Raw genomic sequence first — 12,391 nt, 5'->3', positions numbered from 1 at the left:
TTTAATCAACACTTACCATTTCCCTGTAACCTCGGAACACACATTAATTCGTCAGTGGGGCACATACCACTGCACACTTACTATTTTCACTTAACTCAGTTTCACGGTTTTGGTGAAAACGCAAAGGAGTAATGCTGTAAGATTTTGCAGAGTGTCTAAAACTATTTAATCAGTTACTATTTACACCCACAGTTTTATAGGCTTTACCATGGTTTAAATCAAACATGAATTTTATTCAGACACACCACCATAGTGGCAATGGATCTGCTAGAAAGAAAATTAGGCGTACAAAAATCACAAGACCAGCTTTTAATATTCAATTTTCCCAATTTTATTAAAAGCAAAACTTTAATATGTCTGACATTTCGGCTTTAATTAATTCTTTATTCAGTAAAATCTTAAACTTTATTTTAAAAAATGATCATTTTATTCAGAGCTCAGAAAATAGTAATTTGATTAAAGATCAGTTAAAAGTTTAGCAAAGAACAGATAGTTCCAAATTCATTCTCTCCTAACATCCCTAACTAACACCCTCATCTTATCCTTTCAGTCCTGCAAGGAAACAAGAAATAGGAACTGTGCAGAGTCCTGAGCAGGAACAGAACAGAGTGCTGTACAGGGAGAGCACAGAGTGCTCTGCAGGAACCGTAAAGAGTGCTGTGCAGGAACAGTACAGAGTGCTTGGAACAGTACAGAGTGTAGGAACAGTACAGAGTGCTTGGAACAGTACAGAGTGTAGTATAGGAAAAGTGCAGAGTGCTGCACAGGAACAGAACAGAGTGCTGTGCAGATACAGCACAGAGTGCTCTGCAGGAACCGTACAGAGTGCTGCGCAGGAACAGTACAGAGTGTGGTGCAGGAACAGTCCAGAGTGCTATCAAGAACAGTACTGAGAGCTAAGTATGAGCAACACAGAGGGGTGCACAGAAACAGTACAGCATGCAGGAACAGTGCAGAGTCTGAACAGGAACAGTACAGCGAGTTGTGCATGAACAGTACAGAGTGCAATGCAGGAAAAGTACAACGTGTTGAGTAGGAATAGTGCAGAGTGCTGCACAGGAAACGGAACAGAGTGCTGTGCAGGAACAGTACAGAGTGCTGTACAGATACAGCACAGAGTGCTCTGCAGGAACCGTACAGAGTGCTGTACAGATACAGCACAGAGTGCTCTGCAGGAACCGTACAGAGTGCTGTACAGATACAGCACAGAGTGCTCTGCAGGAACCGTACAGAGTGCTGTACAAGAACAGTACAGAGAGGTAAGTATGAGTAACACAGAGTGTTGCACAAAAACAGTAAGAGTGCAGGGACAGTACAGAGTGCTCTGCAGGAACAGTACAGAGTGCGTGGAACAGTAAAGAGTGTTGTGTAGGAACAGTTTAGAGTGCTGCACAGGAACAGAACGGAGTGCTGTGCAGGGACAGCACAGAGTGCTGCGCAGGAACAGTACAGAGTGCAGGAACAGTACAGAGCGCGGTGCAGGAACAGTACAGAGTGCTATCAGGAACAGTACTGAGAGCTAAGTATGAGCAACACAGAGGAGTGCACAGAAACAGTACAGAGTGCAGGAACAGTACAGAGTGCTGAACAAGAACAGTACAGAGAGTTGTGCATGAACAGTACATAGTGCAATGCAGGAAAAGTACAATGTGTTGTGTAGGAACAGTACAGAGTCCTGTGCAAAAACGGTGCAGAGTCCTGTGCAGGAACAGTACAGAATACTTGGAACAGTACAGATTGTTGTGTAGGAACAGTATAGAATGCCGCATAGACGCAATACAGTGTGCCCAATGGCATGTTGATTCATTCAGTTCACATGTGCACGTCTCTCCACGGAGGATCATAACAAGAGTGCAAGGCAGGAAAAGTACCAAGTGTTGTGTAGGAACAGTGCAGAGTCCTGTGCAGGAACAGTACAGAGTGCTGTGCAGGAACAGTGCAGAGTGCTGCACAGGAACAGAACGGAGTGCTGTGCAGGGACAGCACAGAGTGCTGCGCAGGAACAGTACAGAGTGCAGGAACAGTACAGAGTGCTCTGCAGGAACAGTACAGAGTGCTATCAGGAACAGTACTGAGAGCTAAGTATGAGCAACACAGAGGGGTGCACAGAAACAGTACAGAGTGCAGGAACAGTACAGAGTGCTGAACAAGAACAGTACAGAGAGTTGTGCATGAACAGTACAGAGTGCAATGCAGGAAAAGTGCATTGTGTTGTGTAGGAACAGTGCAGAGTCCTGTGCAGAAACTGTGCAGAGTCCTGTGCAGGAACAGTACAGAATACTTGGAACAGTATTGATTGTTGTGTAGGAACAGTATTGAGTGCCACACGGAAACAATACAGTGTGCCCCATGGCATCTTGGTTCATTCAGTTCCCATGTGCATGTCTCTCCACGGAGGATCATAACAAGAGTGCAAGGCAGGAAAAGTACCAAGTGTTGTGTAGGATCAGTGCAAAGTCCTGTACAGGAACAGTACAGAGTGCGTGGAACAGTACGGAGTGTTGTGTAGGAACAGTACAGAGTGCTGCACAGGAAGGGAAAAGAGTGCTGTGCAGGGACAGTACAGAGTGCTTGGAACAGTACAGAGTGTTGTGTAGGAACAGTGTAAAGTCCTGTGCAGGAACAGTACAGAGTGCTGTGCAGGGACAGTACAGAGTGTTGTGTAGGAACAGTGCAAAGTCCTGTGCAGGGACAGTACAGAGTGCTCTGCAGGAACAGTACAGTGTGTGGTGCAGGAACAGTCCAGAGTACTATCAGGAACAGTACTGATAGCTAAGTATGAGCAACACAGAGGGGTGCACAGAAACAGTACAGAGTGCAGGAACAGTACAGAGTGCTGAACAGGAACATTACAGAGAGTTGTGCATGAACAGTACAGAGTGCAATGCAGGAAAAGTATAAAATGTTGTGTAGTAACAGTGCATAGTTTTGTGCAGAAACCTTACAGAGTCCAGGAACAGTACAGAGTGCTGTGCATGAGCAGTACAGTGTGTTACACAGAAACACTACAGAGTGCTGAACAGGAACAGCACAGAGTGTTGTGCAGGAACTGTACAGAGTGCTGGGAACAGGAGGGTGCTGTGCAGGAACAGTATAGATTACTGCACAGGAACAGGACAGAGTGTTGTGCATGGGCAGTACAGAGTGTTGCACAGAAACAGTACTGAGTGCAGAAACACTACAGAGTGCTGAACAGGAACAGCACAGAGTGTTGTGCAGGAACTGTACAGAGTGCTGGGAACAGGAGGGTGCTGTGCAGGAACAGTATAGATTACTGCACAGGAACAGGACAGAGTGTTGTGCATGGGCAGTACAGAGTGTTGCACAGAAACAGTACTGAGTGCAGAAACACTACAGAGTGCTGAACAGGAACAGCAAGAGTGCTCTACAAAGGAAAAGGGAAACATCTCAGTTTGACACAGGTGGAAAAGAAGAATGTTCTACAAATACCATCTGGAAGAAACTGGATTATTATTTGAGATGGGCAAGTGTTCACTTAAGGATAATTACAACTCTTGTCAGTACTAACGTAAACTGAGCACCGCCTGCTGGAATCTATAGTACAAAGCAGGCTGGCTTAGCTTAGGGAATGGCTAAAGTAAATATGCAGACCTGAAAGAGTAATGAAGTCAAAACATCAAACAATAAAATCCGAAACAGGATAAGTAAATTCGAGTAAGTGTGATACTGAAAGGACAACACTTCAATTAGATATACATTTTTAAAGATTTGAGAAAAAATAGCCAATGCTTGCAATAACGTGAGCAGTAGACATTGGGTGTTAGGCAGAGGCCAACAGCTGGGTCCAATCCTAGTCCAATTGCCACTAGTCAGCTGAATATGCTCAAGTAAAGGCCACTTGCAGTATTTTTTCTCCCTGTAGCCACAAGGAAGGTCAGCCAAGTAGCTCTTGAAGGCCACTCCTATATCAGGGTTACAAGAGGGGGCAGGGCCAGTCCTTCATGACTCCTCTCAGTTCACTGACTAAACGGCAGATGTATATAATGTACAAATTCGAGTATTAGACACTCCGCTAAAATCCAGCAACTCTTCTTTCTGGTTTCTTTACCGAATCCTCAGAGTAGGGCTTATGTGTGACGAAATGACTCGCAGTGTTATGGGCCCCACTGGTGAGTAATGCGTGAATGGTTTCTCTGGGGATAAGGTGATGGTTTCTAGGATATTTCTAGAGCTGCGCTGCGTCATCATCAAGGAGTCACTCCGCACATCTTTAAAAGGTAAATATCATGCTATTTTAAGGCATTAGTTGTAGAAAGGTTCAGGCAAATTTACAAGAAATTGTCAAAGTGTGGAATTGCACCAAATTTGGCATTGTCAAAACACAGTAATGCGCTGTATTCACACTTTTCTGTTTCCCCTGCGCTAGTGGAAAAAAGAGCTGCTTTGCACCATCCAGGCACTCTGCCGCCACGTTGCAAGGATGCCTGCACTGCAGGGACGATTGTTTATGTTCAGGAAGGGACACATTCCTCCACATAAACAATTAATAATGGCAATTTGCAGGAAAAAACAAGAAAAAAATAATACTTTTTCCTCGTTGCACCATTTTAGCACCTGGTATTCCATGGCGTTTTTGGCACTGCCTCAGCCTTGTAAATCTGGGGCAGAATAAAAAAGTAACAGGTGTTGTGGTGGAACGCCCACTGCAAAACCCATTCCACGCCCTCCGGGCAGAGTACTTAGGCGGGAAGGGGTATACTGAGAAGGTGGTGTTAAGCCATGCAAAGTAACTTTGCTCCACCTTGTAAATATGGAAAATGTTGCTGCGCCACTGGAGCGTCAAATAAAAGTGACGCTTCAGTGGTGGTGAGGGCTTGTAAATATGCCTCAATGATATTTCTTCTGAACAAACAAAAGTGATAAATTGAGTCATTTTCAGATAACGTCTTTCGCAAATTGAGGGATTGTACGTTTAATAAGAGCATCAGTCGGGGATAGCGACATTTTTTTTAGTGTCGGAGCTCCAAGTGGGTTTCATTGTTTCACTTGTATCCATCGTCATAATGTTTTACCTATGAAGACATACACATTTCTATATCTAACTTATAAAAGCAGCAGTACTTAGATTTACTTCTGAACTCCTACTAAAATCTACTCACAGCAGGAAGCAACAAACATACGTGCAAAACAATGTTAAAATTGGAAAAGTAGGCTAAAATAAGAGGTCCCCTTTTGATTTTACCAATGCTTGTTCATCATGGCAAAATCTATTAAATAGTTACAGCTGCTGCTCAAAAATGCACTGGCAAAATAAATAGTATATACATAAACCTGTGTCCTCACGCAGGTGAATACACACACCTATGTCAAGTTTGATGGAAGCATTTTTTTCCTTTAATTTGCAGTTCCAAGAAGAAAGAAACCCATCTCAGAGCAGTAAATGAAAATATATATAAAAAAGAGACTGAAAGTGCACAATGTAGAATAGAATGCCATGGCAGCACATTGAAACTGCTGAACCCTCTGAGAGATAAATGGAAATAAAACAAACAGGTTACAGCCCTCCGGCCTGTGTTTAGGGGGAGGTGGTGACTTCATCAGGACTGCGACTCGGTACTCAGACTGTGGCTGCTGCCTGGCTTTACAGACGCGCCTTGAGGCCCACTCTAGGCGGTTTGGGGGCAGCGGTGGGTGTCCTTGGGCCTGTAAACCCCAGTGCAGAGGCACTTCTCAGTCGACCCTATTGCACCATTCATTTCACCATCAGCTGATGACGTCAGGGCGGTCATTTCCTGTGGATTTATCTTTCTTTCTTTAACTTCAGTGAGAGGATTAGTGTGACAGTCATGCTGGATGCTGGGGTGAGCTGGAGGAAAGCGGTGCAGAGTTCTAATTTTCTAGCACAAAATGTAAATATGTGCAAATGAACTGTGCACGTGCTTCAGGATATAACAAGCATTAAAAAATGCAATAGGATTTGCCTTTCATTAAGTGAGAGGCATTTGCTTTGCTATACAATACCATTAACAAAGCAAATGTTTTTAACTTAATCAGAGGCAAGATCTATTGCATTTCAATGCTTGTTTTGTTTGTGACTACCTAAATCAATGCATTCTCTAAGTTGATTATTTTTCTTGCGCACTACTACCACTAGAGAAAGCCAAATAGAGGACTCAATAGGTTCAATTATACCTCTATCACATAGCACCACAAGTTCTTTTTCTAAGTCCTCCCTCACTCTGAAACGGATACTCCTTAACTTATGTTTGATTGGAAATGCTCCTTCTTTTACCTTAATTCTATGTTTGAAAACTTTTATTTTTCCCAATTCACCTGAAAATACCTTGGGGTAATTATATAACGGTTTTCAACAAGGGTAGTATCACGTGTAGCCAAAATATGTTCTTTGGCACCAGTCTATAACATGATATCTAATAGGCCTTGGTGGAACCACTGAGTATGCTCATTCCTTTGATTGTAACATAAAACTTTCCCTGAATACTTCTACTTTTAAATTCCAAAACATCTTCAAAATAACCAATCGATTTTACGACCTTCTTAAGAAACCGGTGCACGTTCTGGGGGCATCAACTCTCTATCTTTCACTTGGCAGAAAATAATTCTTGGATGATAGTGTTAATGCTTGCACCTGAATCAACCAAGTGGCATAATTTGTTTTTACCCACAATTATATTGACATAAGGATCCACACACTCTCCTGTTCTTACAGTATCGTCACTAACAACCAACACCATGTCCCTCATGTCCTAAATCATGTCTTCTTCTTCACTGTTACTGTTGTCTTTATCAAAGCCTACTTTCACTTAATTTATTTTTTGTCCCTGCACACCTTCGCAAAATGTCCAAGCTTGCCACAAGACCTACCTACAACATTTTTTTAACTGGACAGGGTATTCCGCTCTTACTGCGAGTAGAGTTGCCACATCTAAAATAAATGTCTGTTTGTTTGAAACAAATCTTCTGCAAACTATTTTTTTTCCTTCTTGGAGTGTTTGAAACAAGACTTACTGGAGCAACTGTTTCTACTGCTTTACCATCTAAATCTTTTATAGATATCTGTGCTGTTTCTATACTTTTGGCTACTCTTACAGATTTTTCCAGAGAAGGATTCTAATGCCTAATGAACTGATCACGCACCAATTTATCACTACAATTTTCAAAATGTCATTCTGCCATTACTTTCCTTAATACACTGAATTAAGTGTCTATATCTTCTTCAAGCCTCTGAACTCATTTAAAGAATGTATCACGTAACACAACCAGACTAGGTTGAACATCATACCTACTTACTAATTTGTAACGGTTTCCTTGTACTAATTCGATTCGTCCCCATCATCCCCAATAAGATCTGGTAGATGCTTAAATGCTGCCCTACCTTCAAACCCAAGTGAATGCAGTAAAAGGTACTTTTTCCTTTACGGTATAAATCTATGAGCACCAATTGCCCCGAGGTATGATTCAAAAGTGTCTAACCAATAACGCCATGACGTTGGGGGTGGGGGGGTGGGTGGGAGGGGGGGTAATCTGGGTTTTTGCCAACGGTGGCCATTTAAGGAAACCTACCAACCTCAGACATTTCTGAAACCTAGACACGCAGGTGCATACAAGGAGGTACGTGTTGCCTGTATCCCCTAATGCTTTCTACCCAGAAGCCCATGCAAACCTAAAATTTTGATTAAAAAAATCACATTTTTCTCACTTTTCGGTGATGGAAAGTTCTGGGTGCACCCACAAACTTCCACACAACCAGCATTCCCCAAAGTTTCCTGATAAAAATGGTACCTCACTTGTCGGGTATCATTTTTATCATGAGAATGAGGCGAACGCCGTGTGGTATGACATTTGTGCCAGCACGGTGATCCCAGGAAGAACTTTCAGGAAAATGTGAGGTTTCAGCTAAATTTAGGTTTGCAGGGTATTCTGGGTAGGGAAAGGTTGGGTAAACCATGCTAGTCATACCTCTCTGGACTCCCCAGAGTGTCTAGTTTTTAGAAATGTCTGGGTTTGGTTAGGTTTCTCTAGATGGGCGCCGAGACAGGGGCCAAAATCCCAGGTGACCCCCCCCCTTGCAAAACCAGGTTGTTTTGTGATAGATAATTTTGATGTCTCCTCAGTACATTTTGGGGTGTTTCCTGTTGTGAGCACTAGGCCTAACCAAACGAGTAAGGTACCATTATCAGAAAACCTTGGGGAACACTGGGTGGTGGGACATTTGTGGAGGTCTGGTGATCCTACAGCTTTCCCACACAGAAAAAAAGTGAGAAAACATTATTTTTTTAGCTAAATTTGAGGTTTGCAGGACATCCTGTGTAGGAAAATGTAGGGAAATCCATGCAAGCCACACATCCCTGGACTACCCTAGGGGTCCAGTTTTCAAAAATTTTTGGGTTTGGTTGGTTTCCTTAGATGGCTCCTGAGTCAGGGACCAAAAACGTAAGTGACTCCCTTTTAAAACCAGGTTGTTTTGTGATAGGTCATTTTGATGTTTCCACAGTACATTTTGGGGTGTTTCCTGTTGCAGACACTAGGGCTACCCTACTTTGTGCAATGCAGCGTGCAAGAAAGTTTGTGGATCCATGCAGATTCCAGAACCTTCCATCACAGAAATGTGAGGAAAACATCATTATTTTGACAAAGTTTTAAGTTTGCAAAGGATTTTGGGCAGCAGAACATTGTGAGAGTCACACAAGTCACCCCATCCTGATTTCCGGTGGCTAGTATAGGTTTGCTTGGTTTTCCTAGGTGCCAGCTGAGCTAGGGTTCACAATCTCCAGCCAGGCACATTGCAAAAAAAAGGGTCCCTTTTTTATGGAAGAATGAGATGTCTCCACGTTGTATTTTGGGCTGTTTTCTGTCACTGGCACTAGGCCTACCCACACAAATGAGGGACCATTTTTATGGGGAGACTTTGAGTAATTCAGGGTGCATGGAAGTTTCTGGATCCAAGCAGATTCCCAAACTGTCCATCACAGAAATATAAGTTTGTCTTTTTTTGACAAAGTTTGAGGTTTGCAAGGGATCCTTGGTAACAGATCCTGGTGAGAGTCACAGAAGTCATCCCATCCTGGATTCCCCTGAGTGTCCAGCTTTCAGTATTGTACAGGTTTGCTAGATTTCCCCAGGTGCCGGGTGTGCTAAGATCCAGAATCCTCAGCTAGGCGCATTGCAACAACTGTTCAGTTCGCACTAGAATAATGTGATATGTCCCATGTTGCGCTTTGGTCCGTTTCCTAACGCGGGCATAAGGCCTACCCACACAAGTAAGGCACCATCGTTATCTAAAGACTTAGGGGAACACAGAATTTTAGAACAAGGGTTATTACCTATTGACTTTCTATGCATTTGTGCCTTCCAAATGTAAGCCACATGCATCAATTTAGGCTTTTGTGATTCCTTAATTGAGATTATTAAGGAATTGCAAAAGCCTATGCATGTAGGAATCGCGATAAAATTTGCGATTCCTAAACATTCCTTAATTGTGACTCGCAAATTGCGAGCTGCAATTAAGGAATACCTTCCCATTCATTCCTATGGGCCAATAGGTCCAAAGGAATGAATGGGAGATTGCATGCGCAATTTGCGAGTATCAATAGGTTTTCGCAAATTGTGCATGCAATTTCAAGGGTGCAAGGGTGTCAAATGGACACCCTGTTGCACCCCTGAAATTGAATTGTGGACACATGTTGCACCCCTGAAATTGAATTGTGGACACATGTTGGCACACACATTCCCCAAGAGCATGTGTGTGTGCAACCCACAAATTTGAAAAATGCACTTCAGTGAATTTTTCAAATTTTTTCCAAATTATTATCAAGTTCAAATTGAAGGTTATTTGCGCTCCCTATTAGCAAAATCGATATTTGAGAATTTATCATGCATTGCAATTAAGGAAACGCAATTTGAGATTCCTAAAATGCAATTGCAATTTAGGAAATCACAATAAATTGCGATTTCTTAACTTGCGAGAGGCTTTCAGTTTCATGCATCACAGAGGCCCTTTTTGCAGTCACAAACGGACGATTTTTGCAAATCGCACCATTTGTGCTCACAAAAAAGGTTATTGCATGTGCCTAAAAGTAAATTTGATGAATGGTCTCTAATTCACATGCTGCTTGTATTGGTACCCACAATTTTGGAGATGTGCAAATAACTTCTTCTAAACTCAATATTTTGTTCTCATTTCGGAAATACATAGGTGCCCTTGATACTCTATATTTTACCAAATGGATTGCTATATACCCAGTACACAATGAAAAACCATTGCAAGATGCTGCTCAGTTATTCCTTGGGTTCTTGGTGAACCTACACTTCCGACATATCACCACAACCAGAAGGGCCCAGCAGATGTACCAGTATATTGTTTTTAAAAATCTATCATACGTAGAAGACGGTACAGGTGAAAACGTTGGCACAAACAGCTGTTTTTTTAACTAATTTTCAATATTTCTTATTTTCAACTGTTAGTTTCTATAAAAAAAAAAACCTTGAAGGATCTACAAAAATAACTGCTGCTGAATTCAGAATTTTGTCTACTTCTCAGAAATGTATAGCTTTCCGGGATCCATTATTGCTTTCACACCATTTCCTACCACTAACTGGAAGGAGGTTGAAAGCACAAAAAGTAGCAAAAACAGGCTATGTCCCAGTAAAATGCCAAAACTGTGTAGAAAAGTGTTTTTTTTTTTTAAAGTCGGGCTGTCCCTGAAAGCTGGGAAGACGTTGATTTCAGCACAACAAACCCTTTGTGGATACCATTTCCAGGAGAAAAAAAACGGACACATTCTTCTGCAGCACTTTTTCCCCATTTTAAAAATATAAACAATATTTAGATGTATTTTGGCTAATTTCTGGGTCCCCTCTAAGGGAATATACAAATGCTGGGTACCCTTAAAAATCGCCATGCTGTTTTAAGAAAATAATGCAAATTTTGCATGGATACCTTATGCGAACAAAATGTTACAGGAGCCTAAGATCCAACTACCAAAAAAAGCTTAGCACAGGGAGGCCTTGGAAGAAGAGGGCTAACAAAATATCTCAACGCATCATCCTACAGAGCAGCTAGCCGTCCACTGCTCTGCCACAGACTCTCCCAACCGTCCTGCACCAATGCCCACACAGTCCGCAACACAACTCCACGAGCCATGTAATCACAATGCCCACGGGGGTTACCCACGTGGAGAATGTACTACATTTTTCCTCTTACTTGGCTGACCCAACCAGCCTCAAAACCTATCAGCCATTCTCGCTCCTTCCTTCACTGCTAAAGTGGCAGAAAAAATAGTCAACAGAGAAGTGATGTGATTAATTGACGAGCACCCCGTCCCAATCTAGATTCTGAGCCAACCAAAGCACCAAGACCACCCTACTCGCAGCCACGGATGACATACACACTCTCCTCGACCAAGGCAACTCAGCAGCCCTCATTCTCCTTGACCTGTCTGCAGCCTTTGACACGATCTCTCACCTCACTGATCGCCAGATTACACAACCCAGGCATACAAGGAACTGCCCGGAATCGGATCCGCTCTTTACTCAACGAAAGAACCCAGAGGATCAGACTACCTCTGTTTCTCTCTGCCCCCAAGGAAATCACCTGCGGAGTCCCTCAGGGGTCCTCTCTGAGCCCAACTCTATTTAACATTTACATGGCCACCCTTGTACACATCGTCTGACAACATGGCCTTAACATCGTAACCTACGCCGATGACACCTAGCTCATCCTCTCCCTCACCAAAGACCCCCACCACCGCGAAACTCAACTTCCAGAGGGGAATGCAAAAAGTCGCAGTCCGGATGACCAGTAGTTGCCTCAAACTCAACGCAGAGAAGACAGAAGTCCTCGTCCTTGGAACCACCCCTTCAGCGTGGGACAACACCTGGAGGCCCACCGCCCTCGTGTTAAAGATTGCAGGGATCTTTTAGCATGAGGTCAAAGCCATTTTGTACTTGGCAGCCATTTCAGTTATCCATGTGCTTGCCATGTGCTGTTTCCCTCTTCCAGAGCCTTGCACATGCTCAGAGGGGCCTAGCTAGTAGAATGCACCTGCTCCTAGTATAGTACTGTCAGGGTATTCTTACTAATGTGCTCAGTTTGCACTCTCCTCCCACTTTGCTGAGCAAGCAAATCTTGTATACCCATATTATTCATTTTGCATGCTGGTACATGCCAGGACCTTCCTTTGGTTTTATGCTGACTAATGTAACCTAAGCATATATAAGGCCCCTATTTTCTGTACTCTTTAGAATGCCTACTACAGTTCCTGAGGGTACTGTGTAACATAGTCTGCCTCATCTGAGGTTAATAAAGATATCTTTTATATTACAGCTTCTGTGCCAATCTCTTTTCTGTTGGTTTAAAAGAAGCAGGTGTATCAGTGAACCCCTGAGAAGGTTTATATATCTTCAAATG

The sequence above is a fragment of the Lissotriton vulgaris genome, chromosome 4_2, assembly GCF_964263255.1.
Source record: "Lissotriton vulgaris chromosome 4_2, aLisVul1.2, whole genome shotgun sequence".
In the NCBI taxonomy this organism is placed as follows: Eukaryota; Metazoa; Chordata; class Amphibia; order Caudata; family Salamandridae; genus Lissotriton; species Lissotriton vulgaris.
The sequence above is the reverse complement of the archived record's forward strand: the minus strand, read 5'-3'. Positions refer to the sequence as shown.